Below are 25,634 nucleotides of genomic sequence, written 5' to 3'. Positions count from 1 at the left end.
AACAACAGCTGATCAAACGTGCTGCTGTTGTTTAACGCGACATCCGGTGGTTTCCTCTTTCTGGCGCAAAGTGGACGATAAATAAACAAGAGGGAAAAGCCGATCAGCTGATCATTGATCAGTTTCATGATCAAAGTAGCAACAGGAGAGGGAGGGGAGAGAATGAGAGAAGAAGAGGCAGCTGTGAAGCAAAGACAGAATAACTCCAGCTTTGTGTCTTTTTCATTGTAGCTGAGGTCCGGGACAAACTGTGTTCCTTTTCACCTCAATACGAAACGCGTAATAATTTCTCTGCATACGAGACGATTCCGTTTTTTAGGGAACGATTGGCAACTCTAATAATTAACCTATGAACAAAATAAAGTTCAACATCAGTAACATAGCACCCACCCAGCTGTATAGAAACCCCGTCATGCTAGCTAGCACGCACAACGAAAATAAACTCCACCTAAACTTGGTTCATATCTGACCCAGATAGACTGCAGGTCATAACTTCTTACCTGAAGTTCAGTTCACCTGACACTCGGCCGCTTCGGGTCTCTCCTCTTGCCTCCCCTCTTGCCTCCCCTTTCTCTCATCCACCTGCTGGCTTCCACCACTTGCTAATGTTACTGAATCTGTGGAAGCTCTGCGATAGCCACTGCAAGAAGTAACGAATAACGAGCCTATCTAAATCCCAGTAACGAGTAACGCGTTCCTGGTTTTGGCATAATAACTAGTTACCGTGCTCGTTACCACAATAATAACGTAGTTACTGTAACTGTTAGTCCCAACATTGGTTACAGCACCCGCTGCTTGTTGAGAGTAAAAGCAATACGCGCTTTCACGTCTTTTTTCACGACCCCCCTCGCTAAGGGGTCTGAAAACTCGCTAAATATAGCGACAAAGTCGCTAAGTTGGCAACACTGGGGTGAATGGGTTAATTGCAGAGGAGTAATTTTCCTACGGGGACTAACACATACACATTATTATTATTAAACTTCAGTATCTTATCAAATGTGAAAACACAAAGTATGACCCTGGTGTGCATCAAGCTAACTTTACTTTTTAGATATAAGGAAGTCCGTTTTGTTAGTTAGAAGAAGGACGTGGCACTGGATGACCAGAGGTCTTTTACACTGTATTACAACAGAATTCACCTATTCATGTGTTCGTATAGTACAGTATAGTTATATGAACAGTTATATGAACAGTGAAAGAAAAAGGGCTGAGAGAAGAAAATGAGTTTATGTAGGCTTAATTTACATGTTATAGAATTACTAATGTGCACTAGAAATAAAATCTGGCTTGTTAAAGCCAAACTGAAAAAAGGCTTGTTGGCGAAGAAATGCTGAAGCTGAAAATAAGATGCAGTACTACTAAAAAAAAGGTTGGGGTGGGCGGTTGTATCTAGGGTATAATCTGCTTTTTACAGGAATCCTACAGATTGTATACTTAAGTGAAAAAGTAACAGTGGTGTCCAAATGCTCATATATTTCACAAGAGCTAGGTAAAAACAAAAATGTGATAAGACATTGCTCCCTAGATGTAATACACATCTTTAAGGAGTAGTTTATTTTGAAAAGGGAGAACAGCATGACAGACAGCGAGCGTCAAACCAGTAGAGATATGAATCACCACCTCTGGTTAGAACTGTCCGAATAAAATTAGGGAGAAAATATGATGCAGAGATCTGTGAGTTGGACCTTTTGCCTTGAGTAAACGTGACAAGCTTTGTATCCAGGCAACTATATGGGTGCATAATTATGGGATCACACGGTTTCACATGATTTTTGCCAAATCTGTCAGGAGAATTGTAATTCAGATGTAACTATTTGGTCTGACCAGCCACCCATGGAACTGCCACCCAAAACAATGAATAAATACACAAGAAAATAATAATTAGCGTCACTGTTCAAAGAAGAAATCGGAAATGAGTTATATTTTTTGGACCATGAACTTGACCATGAACTTATCATTATTAGTTTATTTAACCTGACGAAACAAATACATAAATGGGGCACTTTATAAGCCCCAACTTCAGGTTTGCTTTTTCTTCTTGGCAGTCTTTTCACTCTGACTTTTTCCTTCTGTGCTGACAGGTTCTTTTCAGTGTCAGAGCTTTTCAGTTTCAACTCTCTGTCACTGTTTTGGCATTGGTAAAAGGCTTGAGGGGCTGACAAGAGCATGGTTTCCGTAGAATCTGCATATAATTTGCATACTGCAGAGAGAGAACATCACTTTTCCTAGGCCACCGTCTGCCTAAAGCCTGGATGTATTAACACACACAAACTGATAGATTGATCTGATAACATCCAGCTCTAACAGGATGTCAGTGGGTTTTTTTGTCCTGTACAGAGTGAAAGCTGTTGGCAACTGTCTGACTTGATTGCAGATTTTTGCCGCCCGCTTTCCAGGTAAACCCCCAAAAAGCCTAAGGCCTTGCAACTTTACTGGCATGAGGTCAGACAGTAAAAAAAAAACTCCAGAGAAAAGAAAAGAGTAGTATGTATGTATTTAGGATCATTATGTCAGATTCTGGTATAGGGTAACGGACTATTTAAAAAAAAAATGTAAAAAAGATGGAAACCTAATGTTTAAATCATGACACCCAATGGTTTTACTTAAGTGGAAATTCCCCCAAAATAATGGGTGGGCAATTAATTTTCCCAAGGGACTACTTAAAAAACTGGTACTAGTTTAGAGGATGATGCCAATAAGCTGAACATGATTCTGCTCAGTATTAATTTATCTCTTTATAAGCTCATTGCTGCCACCCTCCACATCAGTCCAAGTTTTTCATGTGGCCCCTGGGAAAATCAATTCCCCCTTTTAATCATGTAAGAACATAGAACCAGAGATGGGCAGTAACGCGTTACTGTAATCTGATTACTTTTTTCAGGTAACGAGTAAAGTAAGGGATTACTATTGCAAAAACGGTAATTAGATTACCGTTACTTTCCCGTAGGAACGCTGCGTTACTAAAACCGTGATTTTTTTTGCAAGAATGTCTCATGACAGTGACGTAAGCGAGTGCAACGTTCGTGACAACAGCTGTGTGCAGATCAACAATGGATCATATATCGAGTGCGGGAGAGAGTATGAGCGTGCAGCGTTTAAAGCTTGGAAGTACTGACCTTATTTTGAGTTTGATTACATAAAAAGTGACAAAAACATTAGCGTCCGTTGTGCGTGGGAAGAAAACTTCTCTTTAAAGTGAAAAAAACCCCTAAACTTCCAAGCAAGCACTGGGAGTGCGCTACCACGTAATGGGAAACTCACAGAGAAACTCGCGGATTCTTCCACTGACCGCTGCGGCACACCTGCACCAGGGCAAACCTCCGCCTATGCCACTCCTGCTTTACAGGTGAAAATAGAGCAACCGGACCGCTAGTCTTTGATGTTATTTATTTTCTGCTGTGTTTTACTTGCATCTATTTGAAAGAGTGAGTGTAAACACACACACAAAAAAAATTATGTGCTGGAATGTGCAGAAAATAAGTTTAAATGTTAAACAAATTTCTTCCAGTCAGAGAATGTTGCATATAATAAAAATTTTTCTTGATGCATAAAGTTAAAAGATTAAAACTAATAAAACAAGTTTTAAAAAGAGACTTTTCCATTTGATTACATTTTGTATGATGGATTATGTAGAAAAAGTAGAATTGGGCTGAAAGATCTCTCGCTTTATCACCTTTTCAGGTTGTAAATTGCGTTTTTAAAAAGTAACTAAGTAACTAATTACTTTTGAAAATAAGTAATCAGTAAAGTAACGGGATTACTTTTTTGGGGAAGTAATCGGTAATTAGTTACTGATTACTTTTTTCAAGTAACTTGACCAACACTGCATAGAACACATCCTATTCATAAACTGGGGCTAAGGTTCATGGTACCTGAGAGTCATGGGAAATATGACACTAGCTCATAATAATGTACAAATGCTATGCTGCACAATCAAAAAAGATCAGATTTCTCACACTTCATGCAAATCACAACCAGAAATCCTGAACACAGAAGTCTACTCAGAACAACTGTATATAGTTCTTAGATGCTTCACAGGTTTACAGCACATATTTTCAAGATTATATAACACATACAGAAACCGATCTCTGAATCTTCTTCAGAGAAACTTGAGCTTTATAATGTGCTTGTTTACCAGTTAACCCACACAAGCATATGGAAAAAATGCAAGCAAATTAAATTTGACTTAACAGGATTTTGACATTAACTTTGAGTCCATATTTTTTTTAGCTATACTAAAGATTCTGATTCTGGTCATACATTATGAAGGTAAGAATTTAAAGTGTTGCAAGATTCAATAAAAGCTTTAAAACTCAAAATAGAGCAGCGAACAAAGGGTTTTTAAGTATAAGACAGGCGTATGGTGTTTAGGGAAGCAAGAGATTGCAGGGGTTTACCAGTGAATTTGAGGAAGTGTGACATCTCATGGGATCAAACTGTGGAGGTGATGTGTTACCTCAGTCCCAGAGGAAAGACTGTGGTAGACACAGTATCTCAGGCGGACAGGAACAGTGACAGCTCTTCCTGACCCTTTTCTCACTCTGGCATCATTCCTTCCTGTTCGTTGATCAGCAGTAACACAGAGAAAGTATTCTGCCCAAGCTGCTGAGACAGAAAAACTGCTGTCTTGTAGTGTAAATAGGAGCTTGGGCTCATTGACAGAAGCTTTACAGTTGCTACGTATACAGTTTTTCTCTATTAACCATCTTGAAATAAAATAATATTCCAAACAATTTATTTCCATAAGAACATTACTTTGTTCCCAACCTTGAGAAAATTGCAAAGTCTTTATCCGTCCCCAGTAACGCTGCATTCCCACTAATTCAGCTTCTCAACTCCATCCTTTCAGATCAGAGAACCAAGCTGAATCAAAATCCCTTCCTGCCTCCTTCTCTGTTCTTAATCACTATAAATCCCATACCGTTTTGTTTTTCTCCTTATTTTAGCAAGTCACACCATTTACCTGAGCACATGCAATCCTTCTGAATCCATAGATCTCCCCTTTCGTTTGTCCCTCTGAGCCAAATTACTTCTGTGGCCTAATCTCATGCTCCTTTCAAATCACCGCCAACCATCCTTTCCTTTGGCAGCTGGACAAATTTTGGGTCATTAAATCACATTAGAGCATTTTACCCACGTCCTACGTCCCAATCACTGCCAGTGTACTCAGCAGCACTTTATAGTTTTCCAGCCACATCAACGTAGACGTTAGTACAGCCTATAAAATTATGTTTGGCTTTAATCGCTTAATATAATAATACCAGTATTTATCTTTGTAATAATTTTGAGATTTTTTTCTATAATTTTCTAGATTGACTATTTTGATTTTTGGGTCTAAGATAAATATATAAAAAATACTACAAAAGAAAAGATTTTCTTTTGAATATAAAGCATCCCTGAAACTTTTGGATAATATCAGATGCTTACTCAACATTTTCATGGCATGGTCTCATCTAGTCTAGTTCTGGTAGTGGCTCCTTTTTCACCGAAAGACAACAAAATCCTGTGTACATCCTGTTCAAGACCTTTACTAGTATTGTCACTGTATCACAGTGATGATACTGATACATAGGTACCTAAAATTCTAGATAAGCAAGCGTATCAGATAGTTTATTCTTCATATAGACACACACCAGACACCACTGCAAGAAACCTAAGACAAGCAAGAGTAAAAGAATAATAAATAATAGAACTCAGGACTTAAATACTAAAAAATGGGAATGTCAGTAAAAAACAAAACTTTGCAAAAATGTATGTGTCTACACCGTTTGTCTGGGTAGGTTAACAAACAGGTTTACAGACATCTTTTACAGACAGGGTTTGCGATGTTGACATGCCAGGACTTGTAAATGAACAAATGCTATATCACACAGTGCACATACACACTGCCACATGACAGAGCTTAGTGAAGATGTATTTTTTATTGATGAAAAAAAAAAAACTATCATTGTACCACTACTAGTACTCATCAAATAAGATGTAGTTAGAGTTTTAACAAAAGGCTCATGGAATACATAAATAAATAAGTGAAAATGTTATTTCTGTGTTCACTTATTTTTATGTAACTCCTTGAATGTGTCTTCATTTATCACTAAAACATAATTAAGTAATGTAGGGTTGCATTATAGCCTTTTTTTTTACATTTGAAAAATATGTATTGCCATGTAACATGCAAAGAACAAAGGAGACAAACTTTTCATTTTGCATATTTTTTGTATAGGTGAGCTCATTTCAGAATGGCTCCCCCCTACAGCGAGACTCAATTTCAATGCCTGCCTCCATCCACATTTCTCCTCCTGTGCAGAGCCTGGCTATGGGCTGACTATATCAGTATCTGTACCAAACTGGCAATCAGTAGCTGCTTGTTGACACCACAGTTAGTGCCTGCCAGGGGGATTCCAGTTGCTAGGGGATGTGTAGAGCATGGCACTCTGAGCCTCTAAAGCAAGCATCTTTTTTTGTACCCTAACGACTGAACCTACACATGAATATTTATTGCTAGACTTTAAACAAGAAACTGTATTGCTGGTTTGTCGAATAGTTTTCTATTCTTATGATGATAAGGCAAGTAACATTTAGATGTAAATACTGCCAAACACCCAGCAAGTGTCTCATGGCTTTTTTTCAGTGTATTGTGACTAGCACACACTCCATAACCTTGCATACTATTTACACATTGTAAGGACAGCATATTATTTTAACAAAAGAATGCAAAGCAGCATATAGCATACCATATAGCATGGGTTTTCTATATTGTCTTCTATATTTTCCTATGACTTAGATGGTATAGTACAATACAGTACAGTATAGTACAGTATCTATCTATCTATCTATCTATCTATCTATCTATCTATCTATCTATCTATCTATCTATCTATCTATCTATCTATTTCTCTCCATTTCTCTCTGTCTCTCCCTTATTTCCTTTGCAGTACCTAAGCTTCTGAATCATCTACATGAGTCATCCATCCTGTGCCATCATGTACTAACAGGGAGAGTAAGTAGTGGGGGAGACATCATTTGATAAGTAAAATGAGCTACATTATTACCTTTTTTTAATATCATACAACACAGATGTGGATAATGGATGGCCAGTGTTAGGATTTTACTGATAATGATACTTATTGATGCGTTTACTAATACTCCTACTGACACAGCCCTCCATATTTTGGTGTAGCATAAAGACAGAATTTGACACATCATCTCTGCTTCAATCTAAGCAGGCTAATAAAGGGCCATGGTGATATTAAAAACTGTGGTCAGGTGTTGTTGAGCACACAGTACCTAAACTAACTACTAACTACTACAACATAATGAAGGGTGTAAACATTTCACATTAGACTTGGGGTGAGCTTCCCCAGGTATAGCTAAGGAAACTATTTTCTTATCTTGTTTTCCTTTCACTTTCAGCTATGGGTGTCTGACTACCCTCCATCAGGGCTTAAACTTTTCTAGTAGTGTGAATAAGTTCTGGTATAGCAAAACGTTAGATTTAAAAATAGGTAAGCATTCTTTCTCATTTTTTTTGTAACTGTTCCTTAATAGGAAAATGTCTGTATCTGTACATATACAACCAGGCACTTTATATAATCATATTTGTATTAATAAATTAAACCTAGTTATAAAAAAGATGACAAAGAACCATCAACAACAACAAAAATAAATAAATAGAAGAAAAAATTTGCATTGAATTATGCATTAGAACAGTTTATCATATTGCATATATAGTTTAAAAAACATTTAAATAAAAGTGCACTGAAAATAGCTGTGGGTGGTTTTGCTGGCTTTGAAAGAAGTTTGGATTATCATTCTACTGTTTCTAATGGAGGATCAAGTAATACATCTTCTCTAAAATGATCATTTAAACTTAATGCCAGCATTGTAATTTAGAAGGTTAGACTGTGTTCTGTAAGGGGTTGTGATTTTTACCACAGCGGACATAAGCTAGACTCTGATTTTGGATTCTTCACATCTTACCAAGGATATTTTTATTTTTTATTTTTTCCATGAAAACAGTTCAGGTCATATGTCTGTATATACAGTGGACATACTTGCTCTGAAGCCTGGGAGGGTTTTCATTAGTTCCCATATGGAAAAGATATATATAAATCTTACAAAGTTTGTATCTGTCTTGTGTGAAACTTGTATGAAAAGCATATAAGAGTGAAAACAGATAAGATCCCTTGAAAAATTATATAATGAAACTTGTATGTTTTGGATACTTACTAAAACAATATATGAAAGTAATGAGAAAGTGGCCACTTTCATGAGTAAATCATGTAATCCTTATATGATTTACTCATGAAAGTGGCCACTTTCATGAGTAAACTGTTATTTACAATAACAGTTTTTTTTTGTTTTTTTTTTGTTTTTACTGAAATGTATATGCTGGTTTTTCCTCTTCGTACTAATTCATACTACTTCATCTTCATACTACGCTCATGAATCAAACATTAGAGATGCCATTAAAAGCTTCTTTTCCCTCTTAGTGCTCTTTGATCAGTTAGTTAGGTTTAACTTCAATAATAAATATGAAATAATGTCAGAATGCAACAACAAAAAATTCTGTCTCTTTAAGGAAATTAAGAATTAAAAAAAAAAATTCCACTACAGTAGATTCCTAAGAAAACCATCTGGTTTGATGATTTGTTCTGCTTTCCTCCAGAGCATTATCCATCTGTAGATTTCCAGATAGGAAGAGAGGCATCCTTTTCTATTTACTGAGATTGCAACACAGGGGTGTGGCTCCATGTACTTTTATCGCCCCATTACAGCCACCAGTATGTCACTTGCAACACCAACAATCCACCTACCGAGCATTTCTTCAGAGACACACTTCATAGCAGACAGCCCTGGTACATAACTGCAATTCAACAAACTGAAAAAAAAAGCTGCAGATCTCACCTTTGAAGTTGAAATTGAAATGAATCCTTGGACTTGAGTGGATTTTTCTTTGTTTGCGCTACTATTTAAAAATCAGGGCCTCATTGAACGAAGGTTCTCTGCAGGCACTGGATGTTTGTGGGTTCTCTTGAGGCACTTTGGTTTCCTCTCACGGTCCAAACACATGCTTGTTAGGATTACACTATCCCTGCTAATGACAAAATATTTTAGCAATCAGTGCTTTCACATCAACAGTTTGAAACACTGATTTTTACTTTTATTTTTCTCTTTGCTCTCTCTTGTTGGATATATATTAACATATATTCATATATACAAATTAATCTTGGAGCTCATGAATGATTACCGCATCATGACTCACTGCTGAGGTCAAAACAATACTTTTGAAAACACTCAGGCAGGAAAAGTGTTCACTGGTGCTTCAAAAATAACCACAGTTATAAATGTGAGCATAAGTGATTGTCTGCCTTTTTGCAGTAGTATAGCCTGTGCTGACCTTTACAAAGTACAATTCCTCCACCACCCCCCATATAGACCTGTGATCTGTGGATGGATGGAAAGATTACAGTATGTTGGAATGTTGAATACTTAAACATATGTTGAAAGTATTTCTCTTATTTGTTGCAATTGTTGATTTGTTTTTAATGAAAAATGAAATGAAAATGAAATGAAAATAAAAATAGGTCAGTGAGTCATGGAGAGATTTCAGCAGAGTGTGGTTTTGAGAAATAAAATGCTATTTTGAAGGTCTATGCTGCATATGACATTGGAAATGCTGGATAGGGGAAAAGCTGCCAACAATGGAGAAATCATAGAAAGGTCACACTTCAGTCCATTTCACCACCAGTTACTTTTCTTTGAAAAAGCCAGCACAAAAAAGCCACTAGTCTTAAATTAGGGTACATCCAATATATCTACATACACAGCAGCTTAGGATGTGGTAAGGAGTCAGCACCTTGCTCATTGACATTTCAGTAGAGTAGATATTGGTCGACAGAGAGGCTTCAATCCAGGGCCTTTGGCTGCTGGTCTGTCTTTATAATGACTGAACCCCTGCTTGCCTGGTTGCCTGTTTTATAGTTGTGCTTGAGGCATTTGTAATAAGTTGAACAAGTGAATCAGTTGCAGACTTGTCTTGACTTGGCATTTACCTCAACAGTGCTGAAACTTGCAGTTTCTCTCTAAACCGAGCACTCTTCTGCACCAAACAAAGCTCAATGTTAATGTTTAACATTTGTACCATGTAATTACCTGCATATTTAATCCAGTAGAAAATGATGTATTATTTCAAAGGAAGAACAATTATAGATCCTTATTTTAAATGGTAAATTATTTTAAAAGATAGACCACATAACCAATCCAAGTAAACCTTCAATGAGAATGGATTTTCTTAAAGACCGTAGTTACTCTAAACTTACATTTTTTTTATTGTCACTATTGTTTGTTCTTTTTAAAAAGTGTTTTCCTGATTGAAACTACATGCAGGCATAATTTCCTGCCTCTGTTAAGGCAGCAGCATCTTGCTAAACATAATCTGTTTATTTCTTAATGTGACCCATTTTAACTGAATAGCTAAACTATCTTATGGGAAGGAACTGCAGAGGGGAATACCATCTATTTATAATACTTCAAGTCTTCATTTTAAATCACACAAACTTACTGTACATTTGTATATGTGGCTTGAAATTGAAAGACACAGGTGACTATAATCAATTAACATGTGATAACACTTTTTAATTAGTGACTCTCGACAAATATTATTCCATTTGATTTATTCTAAATGTTTGTGTAAGTGATTCAATGATTTTAGATGCATAATTCACACTATTTGAGTTTTCCTTTAACAAAAGAAAAACGGAATTCATATAGTTTGATAATAAAAAGTTACATGAATACAGAAGTAGTGTTCTATGCACAATGGAGTAGTATCATGTCTGAGGCATTTTGTAATGGTTAAATAAAGCACCTTCTTTATGGCACTGATAGTTTGTGTTTTTGTTTTCAAATAACAGTTTTTCTGTTTTAGTAACTGTGCTTGTTCACTTTGAGGAGCAAAGGTAGAAGACTGATGGCGCTTTCATATTTGTCCATTAAATATAATATCCTTGTAATGATGCAGATAAGTACAATGCTATTTACAAGATAAAAGAGTAATGTGATTTCTAAATTTGACTGTTTTACAGGGTAGGAATGGTCAGGATATTGATGGATAAATTAACCCCGTGTTCAGTTGGAACCTGGTGCAGGAAATGATGCTATTATCTTTACATGTTTAGCCATGCTGGCAGCATGCTTCTATGAATAGTAATGACTTTAGTGATGCCCTGACTTTTTCTTTGTGCCAACAGCAGGTACCTGCTAATATGCTGAAATGAGTCACAAACACTGCATTTGACTGACTTGTGAGTCAGTTTGCTGCCTGTTGGGTTTTTTGTGTGTTTCTTTTTTTATTATTATTATTTTTTGTGAGGTGCACTCTGTGTCCTATCCTCCTGTATTTTCTTCTGGTATGTAACATGTTTTTTAAAAAGTTGATATCAATGGTGTGATATTTACACTGCAAATGTAATAACACTTTTGTTATTGATTGATTGATAATACTTTATTCATCCTGAGGGAAATTGGGTTAAGATTGCCAGCCGTGCCAGCGCCATCTTACCCTTATTATTAGCAATTACTTTAATGTACTCCTATCTGAAGCTATGAAATACTGAGTTCAAAAAGTATTCACCTTTGTGTTGTGGTTAGCTCTTTCAGAAGAATAACTCTGAGACATGCAACTTGTCAGGGGAGCAGTCTTTATTGCTCCAGGTACTTAAAGGTGGTTGGCCAGTGTCTGTCCTTTCAACACAACAAAGAAGTAGTTTAGTCAGAGAGTGTGTCTGTGGTGTATGCATTGGCTATTTCAGGAAACAGCAACACTGGAAGAGTAGCAAGATGGTATATAAGCTAATTCTTTATTAAAAGATTTGCCTGTTGTTCACCTGTGTGCTGTCAGACTGCAGGGAGATGAAAAAGTAACTAAAAATATTCATCCTCTTATTAATGTATGAAGGAAAGAAAAAAAAAACTCCTCCATGTCTTTGTGAAGGTGTGACGTCTCAGATTGTTAATTTGTTATTGCACTTTTCTTTTGCTTTTGACTTCATCACTTAATTCCTATATTTAAAAAACATAAGATAATAAGCAAATGAAAAAACTTGAACTGGGGTCACAAGCGTATGTATTAAATTTCATGACGGACTGAGATTTTTAATGACTTACACACTGCTTAATACAACAAGACAAAAACAAATGCATTAATGTATTTTTCTGCCTTTTTTTGTACACACAGTTTTAATTGGGACCCTATACAGTGTTTTAAGCCATACTGTCCTAAGGCTCACAATCTACTGCAAGTAAATGATTATACATTTTATTCAGTCATGTACATGCCGAGTGTGCTACAGGGTAAGGCCATTTGATTGGATTGGGGGAGACTGTCTACTAATCATCCTCCAATATGCAGAAAATGGCTAATTAATTTGCATGCAGCAAATAAAAAAATTATAATAATAACAAAAATTAATAAATAAGTAAATAGATAAAATAAAAAGTAAAGTAATATTAGTTTATTATTGCCATTACATCATTAACTTTTGGCATTTTGTGTTATTGAAATGCCATGCATCATTAAATTACTATTTAAATTTTAATGAAACATTTCTCTAAAAGTAAATTAATAAAAGTCGCCCTATCAAAAAGTTAGACAGTAGCATATTAGTGGTCATTATAATTCAGAGTTCGGGCATATTTCTTGATAAATTGGCCAGAAGCATAGGCCAAACATCCGACCTTATAGCCTTTCCTCAGGGTGCTTAAAATTCAAGTGAATGTCTCTTTTTATTATGACTTTAAATATGGATGCTTTAAAGGCAAGTCCGGTTTCTTTGAGACCATTTGTGGGAGTTTATTGTGCGCTTCATTTATGTAGAATTTGCACTTTGCCCATGCTAAAGGGTTTCTTTGCTTTTTTTTAAGAAATGGCTGTGCCAAAGATCAGAATATGTTTTCTCTTTGCCTGCCTTTTCAAAGTTTGCTGTTTGAAGCAATTGCAAGAAATCACATCCGGTGTGATTTTTCCTGTTTTCTTTTCATTGATGAGATTTGACCTCATGATTTAGAGTATAGGATGTGAAAGAAGCCTTTTTATATCAGTGCTCTTCTTAAATGACTATTTTCTGCAGTCCTCGCTTGTAATAATTTACTATTCGTACCAATTAACCAGTTTTCAATTTACCAGTTAATACCAATGTTCTGAGACAAGTGTGGAGCAGAAAAATGACTGGCCTTTCTATATTACGACAGGTGTCTAAAGCCAATTTGTTGCCCGCCACATATTTTATTGAAAGGATGCCCATGGGAACCTCTTATCTGATGGACGCTTTCCAACAGCTTTGTGCAGACTAAAAGGCTTGGAAAAGTCAACCATTTACCTCAGCCCAGAGGTTTGGGATGGTTCTTTGTTTGCGAGAGCTCAAAGGCTTAGAAAGGCCAAATGCTTATCATAGACCAAAAGACCTTTAAGGCTTTAAGGCCACCTGCTCACAAAATAAAATCTGTTTTGTGACTGCTGCTGGTGATTAATGTTTCTGTGAGCTGACAAGAGGGGCATCCACTCAATCTTTACCTTATTCTTGTGGCATTGCTTTAACTAAGGTTATACTTTGGATTACAATAAACAAACAAATAAATAAATAATAAAGCTAATTATATATATTTTTTCCTGTTCAGTGACACTCTGTATAGGTTTACTATGGGCTTGCCCTAATTTTACTGTTTTGTGATTTGGTGATAGAAAATAAATAATTGCATGTTTGCTATTCCTGTGCTAGAAGTAAGCAAAAGCTTTTGTGAATGAGCTGACAGGAGCTTATTACATCTCCATAAAGAGCCAGTGCATATCTGCATCTCCTCCTTGATTTCAAGGTTGCTTCCTGGCATGTGTGGCATTTTTCCTTGATCAAAGAGATATCCAGACTGCCCTCCAACCTGGTTGTCATGGGAACAGATGTCACATGACCTAAAGTGAGACAAACTTTGGATGAGAGAGGATTGGCTCTCTGGAGGGCGTCAGTCCCCCTCTCAATTCATCTGACATGGTTACCTAGGAAACAAGGCTGCGAGACAGGAAGCTGAGAAGAGATGTAAGCTCTTGTTTATTTGGATAACAGCAAAGAAGCTGCCTGTACTCCAGGCATCAAGGGAATATGCTATTAGCTTGAAGATCTCGAAGATGCGATAAAATAGTTATTTATCTGTCTTTTAGTCTCTTTATCTGTCACCCTACTTGTCTACAGTATTCATCAGGTAAGAAAACATAACCACATCCTGTGGGATCAGTGAGCGGCAACTACTTAGTTTCCCCTTCAAATTAAAGCCCGTAACTATTTAACATCACACAACAAGGTTAATGGGTTAACAACAGAGGATGTTTGATGCCCCCAGCTGCCCTACATGACTGATGCTCACATTTGATTTGGATCACACCGAGAATGAGTCTGACAGTCTCTCGATAACAGTGACAGCCCATATACTGATGGGGGCAGTAATCAGTTTGCTTTGGGCTGTTTTACAGGTCCCACTGGCTGTCAGTCATCTCAAACTCCAGACATAGGGCCCATGTGTTATTTCATGGTGGTGTGGCACTGGGGCTTGTGAGTGAGGTTATGAGTACTCGCTGAGACTGACTCTCTGTCGAGTAATCTCTAAAACATTGGCAAGACTTTTTTTCTCCTATGCAGCTTTCTTGTTGATACTATTTATGGGGCAATAGGCCCCTTACCTACTTGATATCCATTCTTCATTCCATTTCTTTAGTACAAGGATCAGGACTACAACAAACAGAAGATCACATCCTTTCCTCACCTTATTCGTCTTTCCTCCTTTCCTCAAGAAACATGAACCTTCCCCCACAGTGAGCTATCAAAAGAAAGATCCAATATTGTATGATACCAGTGTGCTGCTCTGTGCAAGCACAAGTTCAATAATCAGTGACCCAGTTATTTTAATTGCTTACCCACAAACACAAAGGGGAAAAAGATAAATAACACAGTGTTGTTCCTGCACCAGCATCTTATGGCATAAATAAGGAGGGTCTCCCCATTAACTCACATGTGATCAAGGCATTCTCTCACACAAACTCATGAAAGAGAATATTTAAACAGTATATTATCCAGAACTATGATGTATGTAAAAAAGTAAATACATATTCTTTTTTTTTTTGAAAAAGGGTTGGGAGGCTGCAGAATCTAAGAAATAATGTAGACACTCTCTGACCTATTAACAGAAAAAAATATACAAATTTTCAGGTATTCTAAAACTGTTTTATAATCATTACTCTTTTTATCAATGAATTAAATCAGCGGTCCCCAATCTTTTTTGTGCCACAGACCAGTTTATGCCCGACAATATTTTCAGGGACCGGCCTTTAAGGTGTCGCGAATAAATACAACAAAATAAAACTAGTACCGGTACCGAAAAAAAGAATATTTATTCATAACACACGTGAAAAGACGCAGGAAAACCGAGTTAGCGATAAAAACGATAACAAAATAATGCTGAAAACCGATAAAAACCCTGAAAACCATACATTTCACACCTGAGGCTCAACTCTCGCGGCCCGGTACCAAACGACTCACGGACCGGTCCGAGGCCCGGGGGTTGGGGTTGAATTAAATACACGACATAAAATCAATTTGGCGTCAGAGAAGCAGATTTGGGTAAACTAGTGTTCAGTTCTGATTATTACAAAATGCACAGAAATGTCTGATATAGCAAAACCAACAAGCAGCAGTGCTTACCACCCACCAATCTTCAGGGTGGTGTTCCTTCCTTCATCAATATTATGCTTATTCAATTTAGTCTTTGGACAGATGTGTTGCAATATGGCTTTAATAGCCATAGTAGTAGACAGTTTACTTTTGACGTCAGGCTTTAATAATAGAGTTTTAGTTTTAACTGGGTTCTCGGCTTTGAGATCTTTCTCTTGTTATTTGAAGATAATGAATAAGGGAATAGATTAATTAATTTTTCATTTAAAAAGTCTACAAAATCAACACACTCTCATCTTTGTACTTATTTCATAATTAAACAGTTAAAGAATCATGTTTTAATGTTGATTTAATCCATTAGAGAGAGTGAAAGAGAACTGGGTTGGAGCACAAGGCCCTGCTGATAACGAATTCTCTTTTTGTAGGGTCCTGTTTTGATGTTAGCTTTGGAAGTCTTACGAAGCAGCACAAGCAGTGGGATCATTCAATAGTTGATATCTTTGTATATCGTCTTTGCTCTGGGATTAGTTTAATGTTGTCTCTATGTCTCTATGTGTTGTTGCATGATATACAACTGGGCTGGAAGACATTTTTTATAATTAATGTCTTACCATTACCTTGTATACTTTCATTGCTCGTGTACATCATATTGCAAACATATTACTACTTATACATAAAATTACTTTGTTGTTTATATTCATGTGACCCTTTGGATGCCAGTGTAATCATGGAACAGTTATTTCACAAACAGAAATTAAAATTTGTCTTAATTATTCTTTAATATCTCCAGAGGATTGATCCCACTGACGTTTGTGATATTGTGACTTATCCTTTTATGACATTAGTTTTACTTTTGCAACTTTCAATGACTTGTCTCAACAGCGGTGGGTTAAATTGTTATGGTTTTTGTGGCACACATTCAATTCCTGCCCCAAGTGGAGGAGTTCAAGTATCTCGGGGTCTTGTTCGCGAGTGATGGGAGAAGGGAGCCGGAGATCGACAGACGGATTGGGGCTGCGGCTGCAGTGATGCGGACGCTGCACCGGTCTGTCGTGGTGAAGAGGGAGCTGAGTGTAAAAGCGAAGCTCTCAATTTACCGGTCGATCTATGTCCCTACCCTCACCTATGGCCATGAGCTGTGGGTAGTGACCGAAAGAACGAGATCGTGGATACAAGCGCCAGAAATGAGCTTCCTCCGAAGGGTGGCTGGCCTCTCCCTTACAGATAGGGTGAGAAGTTCGGCCATCCGGGAGGGGCTCAGAGTAGAGCCGCTGCTGCTCCACATCGAAAGGAGCCAGTTGAGGTGGTTCGGGCATCTGACAAGGATGCCTCCTGGGCGCCTCCTGGGTGAGGTGTTCCAGGCATGTCCCACCGGGAGGAGGCCCCGGGGCAGACCCAGGCCAGCCAAGAGATATAATCTCCTGGCTGGCCTGGGAACGCCTTGGTGTTCCCCCGGATAAGCTGGAGGAGGTGGCTGGGGAGAGGGAGGTCTGGGCCTCTTTGCTTAGGCTGCTGCCCCCGCGACCCGGCCTCAGATAAGCAAATGAAGATGGATGGATGGACATTCAATATCGATTTTTGTTTAGATCTTGCAAACAAACAACATTCTCAGCAGCCAGCAAATCAGTAATGTTTAGTGATTATCTTTATTAGTGCATTCTAGAATGCTAACAGTATGGATGATTCAATACTCAAGCCATTTAACATTTACTACAACTTTATTATTATGTTTAAAATGGACTGAGCTGGAAGTGTATCATTTCTAACAAGACAGCTGCTCTCTTGTTAGAAATAAAGAGCAGCACTGAGAGACAACATAAATGAACTTGTATGGTTAGACCAGCTGTGATTTAATTCTTGGTCTGTTTGCAGGACCTTTGTTGTGTTTTTTAATATATTATTTTCTCAAATTCTCAATCACTGCCTGTTACCAGTTCTGCTTTCTGAACAAGGCAACACTTATCCATTCTGTGAAAAAGAAGCTTTATGCCTTTTTATACAGTCTTGGTTAACAGAAGGAAGTTGATTGCTCTGCAATACATTGTTGACCTGTTCAAGTTGTGCTGGTATAGGCGCTAGCCCCCTTTGCCCTGGATTGTATAAGTGGAAAAAAATAGATGCATGGAGGAATTCACTAATTTAATCTGAAGTGCTTTTTATTTTAACTGAAATCCATTTACTTGGATAATTTTAAATTCAGTTTTTGGCAATCTGAGTTTGAAAAACCCACATGATATATTAGAGAAATGGCTATGATCAAATACAATTATGAGTAAGACATAAGTCAGAAGCTGCTCAGGCAATAGGACCTTGCAACATGAGGAGTATAAACATGAAGAAAACACATCTGCATAAGTAATTACTTTCTTATTTATCATTTTTCTTTTTTAATCAGCATGTTTTTTCTCTGTGCATATGTTTTTATAGATGGACTAACGGTGCAAACAGAGCAGAAATCTGCCATTCCAAACTTTATCAGACATAACTGACATTTGCAACCTTTATCACGCTCCCTCCAGGCCTCGTGTGAATGAGCTGGCATCTGGATTGTAACCTGTGACATTTAGACAACAGTTGGAGCAATTTCAGTAGCCATCAAAACACTTGTAGGGTTTTTTTCTTGGGGGGGGGGGCTCATATATGGGAATATCTGTGAATATTCACTTAAAAAAGTAGTCATGATGCTTAAAACCATGTATTATTGGTTTTAATTTCATTTAAAATGTTGACCATGTGATTATGACTTTTTTATTATTAAGGCTGGCCTGTTTGGACAATTTAGCAAACAGCTGCTTGTTTGTATAAGGATTTGATGAGCAGTTGCACTGCCAGCTGTGGAAACTTGTTTACAGTAATACCTTTTTTTTCCCCCCCACTGAAACTAATCCCAGAGAATGATTAAATCAAGCAGTATATCTCTGCTGTGGTTAGTTGAAAATTGAATTGAAAAAAAAAAAAAAAACCCAAACATGACAGTAATATCTTTGTGTTGGTATCTATTACGTCACGTTTAGTGGGGATATTGATACAGTGGTTATATATCAGGGTGCGCTGACATGCATTTTATGGGGCTATATAATCAATTTCACAACTGTATGCCAACATTATAATAACATCATCAAGTTCGTGGTAATTATAGCTGCAGGCTCTTCATTGATCTCAGGGCAAAAAGGGTGATCCCTTTTCAGCTGCAGAATAATAGCTAAACCTTTAACCTTGGCTTGAATCAATATAACTGCAGGATTCTACCGCCACTGTGAATAAGCAACACTGCTGGACACCTATTAGACATAACAGTCATGAAATTTTGCCATTGTCTTCTTCCTCATAAACTTCATCCATTACGGGGGGAAAGTTATTGTGTTTGATTTGTGGTGAGCTGATTGTTCTTAATATTAATTAGATTCAGAAAACCAGGAAAATCTGGGTATGGATGAATAATTCATGTTTGTTTTTGAACCAGCCTTGTGAAACTGGCATTCGCTAAATAATGTATGACTGTGTGTCTTTGATAATAGGGTTTGCATTAGGAGTAATATGCTTTCCTTCATTCCACAGGGCAGATTCTTGCCTGGCCGAGTTATTGTGGAAAAATTGATTCCCCTAAAACACAGTGTGCCAGAAAACATTAGTCAGCATTGTCTTGGAGCCAGTTCATACATAGGAAAGTGCTAAACATGTTATGTTGGAAGGTTAAGGATAGTTTTGAATCTCATATAACTTCATTAAATCTGATTATTCCCATAATAAAGAAGAACTGCTGAACAAAGTGATCAATAAAATTTAGCAGTGATGAGAAATCATGAGAAAATCAGGAGAAGCCAGGAGAAATCCACACTTTGATGTTGATTTCGACCTATTTTTGAACAGTGTTTATTAGCTATATATTAAAATCCAAATGAGAGTTCCTAGTACTAAGTGGCAAGAATGTAAACCTTTAACAATTAGCATTTAAGATACGACCTGCTCACTGAAGCTTGAAGGCAAAGACTGAAGCACATGTGATTCTGTAAAGCGTGTATAAATTCAGTAAGGGCTGAAGGAACTGCTTTAATGAGAGTTTAAATAAAGCAGGGAATTGAGATGATGTGCGTGCATTTAAACTTGTACTCTGAATGGAAATAAAACGGTCCTCTCGTAGAGGGAATAATTATGAAAATAAACTATGGATAATGTTACAAGCAGTGCTTCTAATCAACACTGAAATATTGCAATAGAAATAGAAATGTATTTTATTCTAGTTAATATTGCTAACAGAAATATATAGCATTATCTAAGGCTTTTTCCTCTGTTGTGTAAGAGGAAAAATGACATTTGAGTGAACAGAGACTCGCAAATAGTTTTCAATCTGACATTTGTAGGTTTCATGATATTTTTAGATGCTCTGACACAAGCACAAACATGACAGAGCATTGATTGTTGCATTTGTCACAGAGAGAAAGAAGGGAGAAGAGACTGTCAGGAACAGATTTCTGTGGTTTAATTGTATGTCATGCTCAAATTCACAATTACAAAAACATTGACATAGAACTGGTTCATTTTTCCCATTTATTATTTCAAAGCTGAGATTAATCACATGGAGGGAAATAATGACTAAACCTAATCATGGACTTCTGCTTCTTGCTTTACAATAATTACAGTGAGACTAGCTGTTGAGTTGTATGATTTATGACAGAAAGTGACAGATATTAATGGATTTTGTAATTGGTGCATGTGCTTATACAAAATGGCTTTCTGGCTTTGACCATGTAAAAAAAAAATGATTATTTTGAGATTTTGTACAGGGACACAGAGTCAGCATTATGCTAGATATCTCCACATTCAATATGCAATTGGTGGCAAAGACTATATAACATGTGTCTCAAAGTGAATCACGTGTCTGGTCAAATGAAAAAACAAAACAAAACAAAAATCAAGCAAAATAAAAAACACAGAGAAAAGGAAATAAACTTGTAGCAAATGGTACTAAGTGCAACATAAGTTAAATGTATTTCTGTCTGCAACTGCTTCTCTTCCAATTACTTTTCAAAATAAAGCAGTCTTTCCAGGACAAATTTAAAAGTTGGAGCAGAAACTGTTAAAGGCAGCCTTTATGTTACCAAATGATTTATTAAAGCATTCCTACTATGCCTCAAACTGCTGAGCAAATGATAAACCAGGTAGCCATTGTGTTGATAGGTTTTCCGGGCTCATGTCACACTTGATTTAATCAAATTCCTTAAATTACAAACTAAATTTAACAAATAAATAAGTCAAACTCTTTTTAAACTCTTCCTGGCTTGCTATCTCATGACTACAGTACTGGAAACTACTCAATAGAGAGTGATAGTAAGAGAAAGTGAGGGATAGATGGTTAAGTGAGTAGCTTAGAGAGGGGTTTTTTTCTCTCTTTTTTTGATGAGGTGTGCAGTTGTGTGTGACAGGTTGAAGAGACAGAGGCAGATGAAGTCAGACCAAGATAGACGTAGCGAGAAGGAAAGGGTAGAAGCAGATAAGAGGTAAAGATAGGTAGGTGAAGGAGCAGTCAGGCTGTTTACACTGGCAAAATGGATCACTGGAATACCATGGAGATGCTGGTTTTCTAACCCCGTAACTAGTACTGTGATGCATGAGACTACAAGGTAAGATATGAAATAAAAAGAACGCAGGACATCTTCAGAAATCAGCACAAAGATACACATTTTGTCATGTTTCCACTCCTGGTAGTCGAATATATTTAATAGAAAACCAAAGGAGGATTGTTATGAATCTGTGCACCAACTGGAAATACTAAGTGTTTGCTGGTGTAACATGTGATATATCGACGTTTTATAAAATTTCCGAGGTTCATTTTTTTTGCTAAAACTTCTTGGTTTAAGTTTAGAAACAATCATTATTCATCATTATCTATCAGAGATTTTACATGCGAGTACAACTGTAAGATTTCACCTACATAATGCTGATTACTTTGTCTATTGATTATCAGAAAGGAGAACACACCTTCTTTCCCAGTAGTAGGTAATGAACCTGCCTTCTGCTCCTGATATATCAGAAGTGATTTTGACCTGTAATGGCAAAAAAAAAAAAACTGTTCTGGATTGTGACTAAAGACTAAGAAGTCTCACACAACAATTCAAGAGCAGATTGTTTTTAATTTTAGTTTTGCTTTTTTATGTAAAAGCTTTTCCTTGGCCTCAGTGTCTATAGTAACCAAGTAATGCTTTGTTGTCTTTGAGGCCCACAAGGACTGAAACTTGCACTGGAATAATTTCATACACTTACTCAGGTGAGTGACAGGAGAAAGTACTTTATCATCAAAGACAAAGTTTTATAGTGCACCTTGAACACATAAAATATATTTAACGGTGAACTTCTTACTAGTTTCTGCACCTGTTTCAAAATTTAATCTGATATTTTTTCTTATCCAAGGCATTTCGTGGCTTTTTAAAGAACTTTTAGAAAGAACATTCCTTATGACAACATAGAGCAGAGCCCAGCTATAAGCCTGGACTAATTAAAATTAGCGAGCCAGATGTTTGCTGCTATTTACTTAGCATATCCCTTTGACATGTATATCTTCATGCCAAAGATTCTGAATGAGATTTTTGAATTCATACATAATTGCGTGATATTTTATAAAATGGAAGGCTATTTTGCTTGTATTTTCCCTGTAGAGGTGGGTACAGTTGCCAGCTGTACTCAAGTAAAAGCATATTTGCTTTTAGACAACTGTGATTTAAGTGTAAGTGAAAAGTCCTTGCCAAAATAATTATTTTTGGCAAGTTTCTTAACACCCAGATGATGCAACTTGGACATATAATCACTGACAAACCAAGGATCATTTAGTATTTTTGGATCTTAGCACACTTAGCAACCTAAGTGAGGTTGATAAGTCTCAGGCTTCTATCCAAGCGTTGACCTGCTCAATGGCTCAACCAGTTAGTCCAGAAGCAGAGCAGTTGAAGAAACTGTAGCATCTTTAGTTCGTATGGATCAACTGGCATTTACCCCTTCCCGAGGCTTTATCATTGTAAATTCTTGTGTAGCTACCAAGCTCATCTATGTGCCACAGAGACAGAACAGAATGCCGTCTCTCACCCTTGCTTCTGCCTACTTCACTGCACTCTCTGCCCACTTCCTCCGAGTTTAAAATTTAGTTCCTGCAGAGGAAACTTTGAAGGGTCTCTATATAAAGAAGCAGCTAAATGACATGAGTGACCTCCAATTCCTCTGTCAAGACAGTGAAAGGAAGCTGCATATTGTTGATGTGCCTAAAAAGTCCAGTGCTGCTTGGACTCGTATGCCCAGCTACTTGCGGGGGAATTGGCCAATAGCTGATGTCTAGCTCAAAGCCTTTCACAGTGGTTATTAGAACGTCATATAACAGCAGTGGCTAGAGAAGTCTTGGCAGGATGCCATACTGATAAATCCATGCCTGACTTCTGCACTGACTGGATCCCTCAGTTGTAAAATGACCTGCAAGAAGAAATCGGGGAATCTAATAAACTTTAAATTATATTTAAAACCTACCACTTTACTTTATTTGTTCAATTATATTTTGTTTGATTGATTTAATAGAACTGGTTATAAAACCATCTTCCATTGCAATAGCTTATTAACTGTTACTTACGTAAAGTAAATTGTAACTTATTGCCCTATTATTATTATTATTGTTATTATTATTATTATTATTATTATTATTATTATTATTATTATTATTACACTAAAGGGTCCAAATGTTTAGGTAAACAAAGACAGCAGTGCATTTTGTTGCCATGGAATTTTGTAGGCTGGAAAGGAAACAACAACGACCTTCCAGTGTGATTGGCTGCTGGCAGTTGAATCCACCATGACTGGGTTGCATCCAGAGCAGAACACACAGAGAGAAAAATAGAGAGAGAACAACTAGAGGTGCACTGAATCAAATTGTTGGAGTCAAACAAAAGTCAGGCTGAATGAATAAAAATAAAACATTTATCTCTTTTATTTGTTTAAAGCATCCTGCCATACAAATGAAGTGCAATTTTGTGAAACAAAAGTAATTCAAGAAAATCCAACTGAGTAAATGTACTGCTGCCACACACTTCTGTGTGTGTCACATTGCTGACAATACTAGTCAACACCAGCAAAAAAGGAGACATTATAGAAATTCAGAAGCCGCTACAGTACTTAAGTACACGGAGAATCTTGCTTGTAGAAAGCTATCATATTTTCATATAAATGCATCCCATCACTGTCCCCCAAATATTGCGCATTGCTTTCAGTATACTTACAAACAAATGTCAGGGATCGAAAGTCTCTCTGTGCAAAATAAAAGGAAAGAAAGAAAAAAATTTAGCCATATTTTCATTGCAACACCTCTCTCCAGTTAGCTCCTTTACCAGCAGTGTCACACTCACAGTGTTGTTACCCCATCAGCTTCAGTTTGACCCAGCCTCGCTGGTGCTCACCTCTGCCCTTTCTTCTGTGAATTTTCTGATCTACCTTTCCAGCATTTGAATTAACTCTGCTCCATTACTATGTCGTCTGCTGCACCAGGAACTTCAGAACAACCCTTAGGTTATCCATGCTGATGCTTCTTCAGCACTCTGCAACCCGACCAATTGCTCTTCATCTCCTCGGTGTCCTCTGAAAAAAGGTGCGTAACATCATATGTATCATTTTTGCATGTTTTAGTGTACCTATGGTTAATAAAGGCAAAATTATAGTTTGTTCACATTTCTTGAGCATGCGAGCTATATTACTCTGCAACAGTGAACACATGCAATTCAGTCACAGGTGGCAGGGTGGTCGAGCAGAGGCTGAAAGAAGATTTAGCTTCTCTGTCAGAGTGGTGATCTTACTTATAGTGTGTGTGCTGTGCCACTTCACTCTAAAGCAGTGTGTGATAGTCTGCTGTGGTCTTGTTTTCCTGTCTTGTTTCCTGCTCACCTACCTGGAAAAATTTCCTCTCCGTGTTTTCAAACAACCCCCTCAGGCTAACTGATGCACTTTAAGATGTGTACATTTTTAAGGGAAAACAAAATAAAAATAAAATAGCAACAACTTTTTATGCGTGCCCCTTATGTCTGTTTTGCAATATGGTTAGACAGTGGAAAGAGAGAGCGAAAATACACCATACTGATGTTACCGAGGAGTAGCTCATTTTGTTTGAAGGCATTACTATTATAGCTGTGTAGCAGGGGGCAACATTTTGAGTCAGTGTGAAATCAAATAACATGCTGACAAGTTTAAGATGTTTAAATTATGAGATCATTAGCAATCTTTTGCTGTTCTTTCCGTTCTAAGCCCTCTTTGAATTACGCATATACAATAGATTGGCATGTGAATGGTAAACAAGGAAATAAAGTTAAGATGACAGAATTTGACACAATAACCAAATAATATGAACCCTGCATCCTTGGGGTGTCTGTTGATGTGATTTGGCGCTATACAAATAAAACTGAATATTGAATATTCTAAGATCATCATTCTGTACATACCTGGCTATTTCTGGGGATCTTTTGCCTTTCTTTCACAATCCTTTATGTTGTCTTTTCTGCTGTCACACTTTTCAGACAGAGTAGAACATGAGGACACAAAGCCAAGATTATGATAAAGACCTCAGAGTCTTGCTGAGACTGACAATGGTGTGGCTTGTTATCCCTGTAAGTGTAAAATATGAGCAATTTATCAGCACCTGTTAAACAAGCACAGCGTAAATTTGCAGAAATGCGTCATCTTCGACTGTTCCCCAGCAGTCAACCTGCTGCTTCCTCGCATCTTGCAGCCGGCATGTTTTACACAGACATCTGGTGCTTGTTAGGTTAATAGCAAATTGATGTGGAAGAGCTTAAAACCAATTCAAATTATACGCAACAGTTCAGCATGTGTCTTAAAGTTAGTTAAATAGTAATTGACTTCAGTGTGAAACTGCCCAGGCCATCTTTTTTACTTACAGTG

This window comes from Pundamilia nyererei, unplaced genomic scaffold, assembly GCF_000239375.1.
Source record: "Pundamilia nyererei isolate P.nyererei 1_Seehausen unplaced genomic scaffold, PunNye1.0 scaffold00080, whole genome shotgun sequence".
Taxonomy (NCBI): Eukaryota; Metazoa; Chordata; class Actinopteri; order Cichliformes; family Cichlidae; genus Pundamilia; species Pundamilia nyererei.
Note: the sequence above shows the minus strand (reverse complement) of the source record.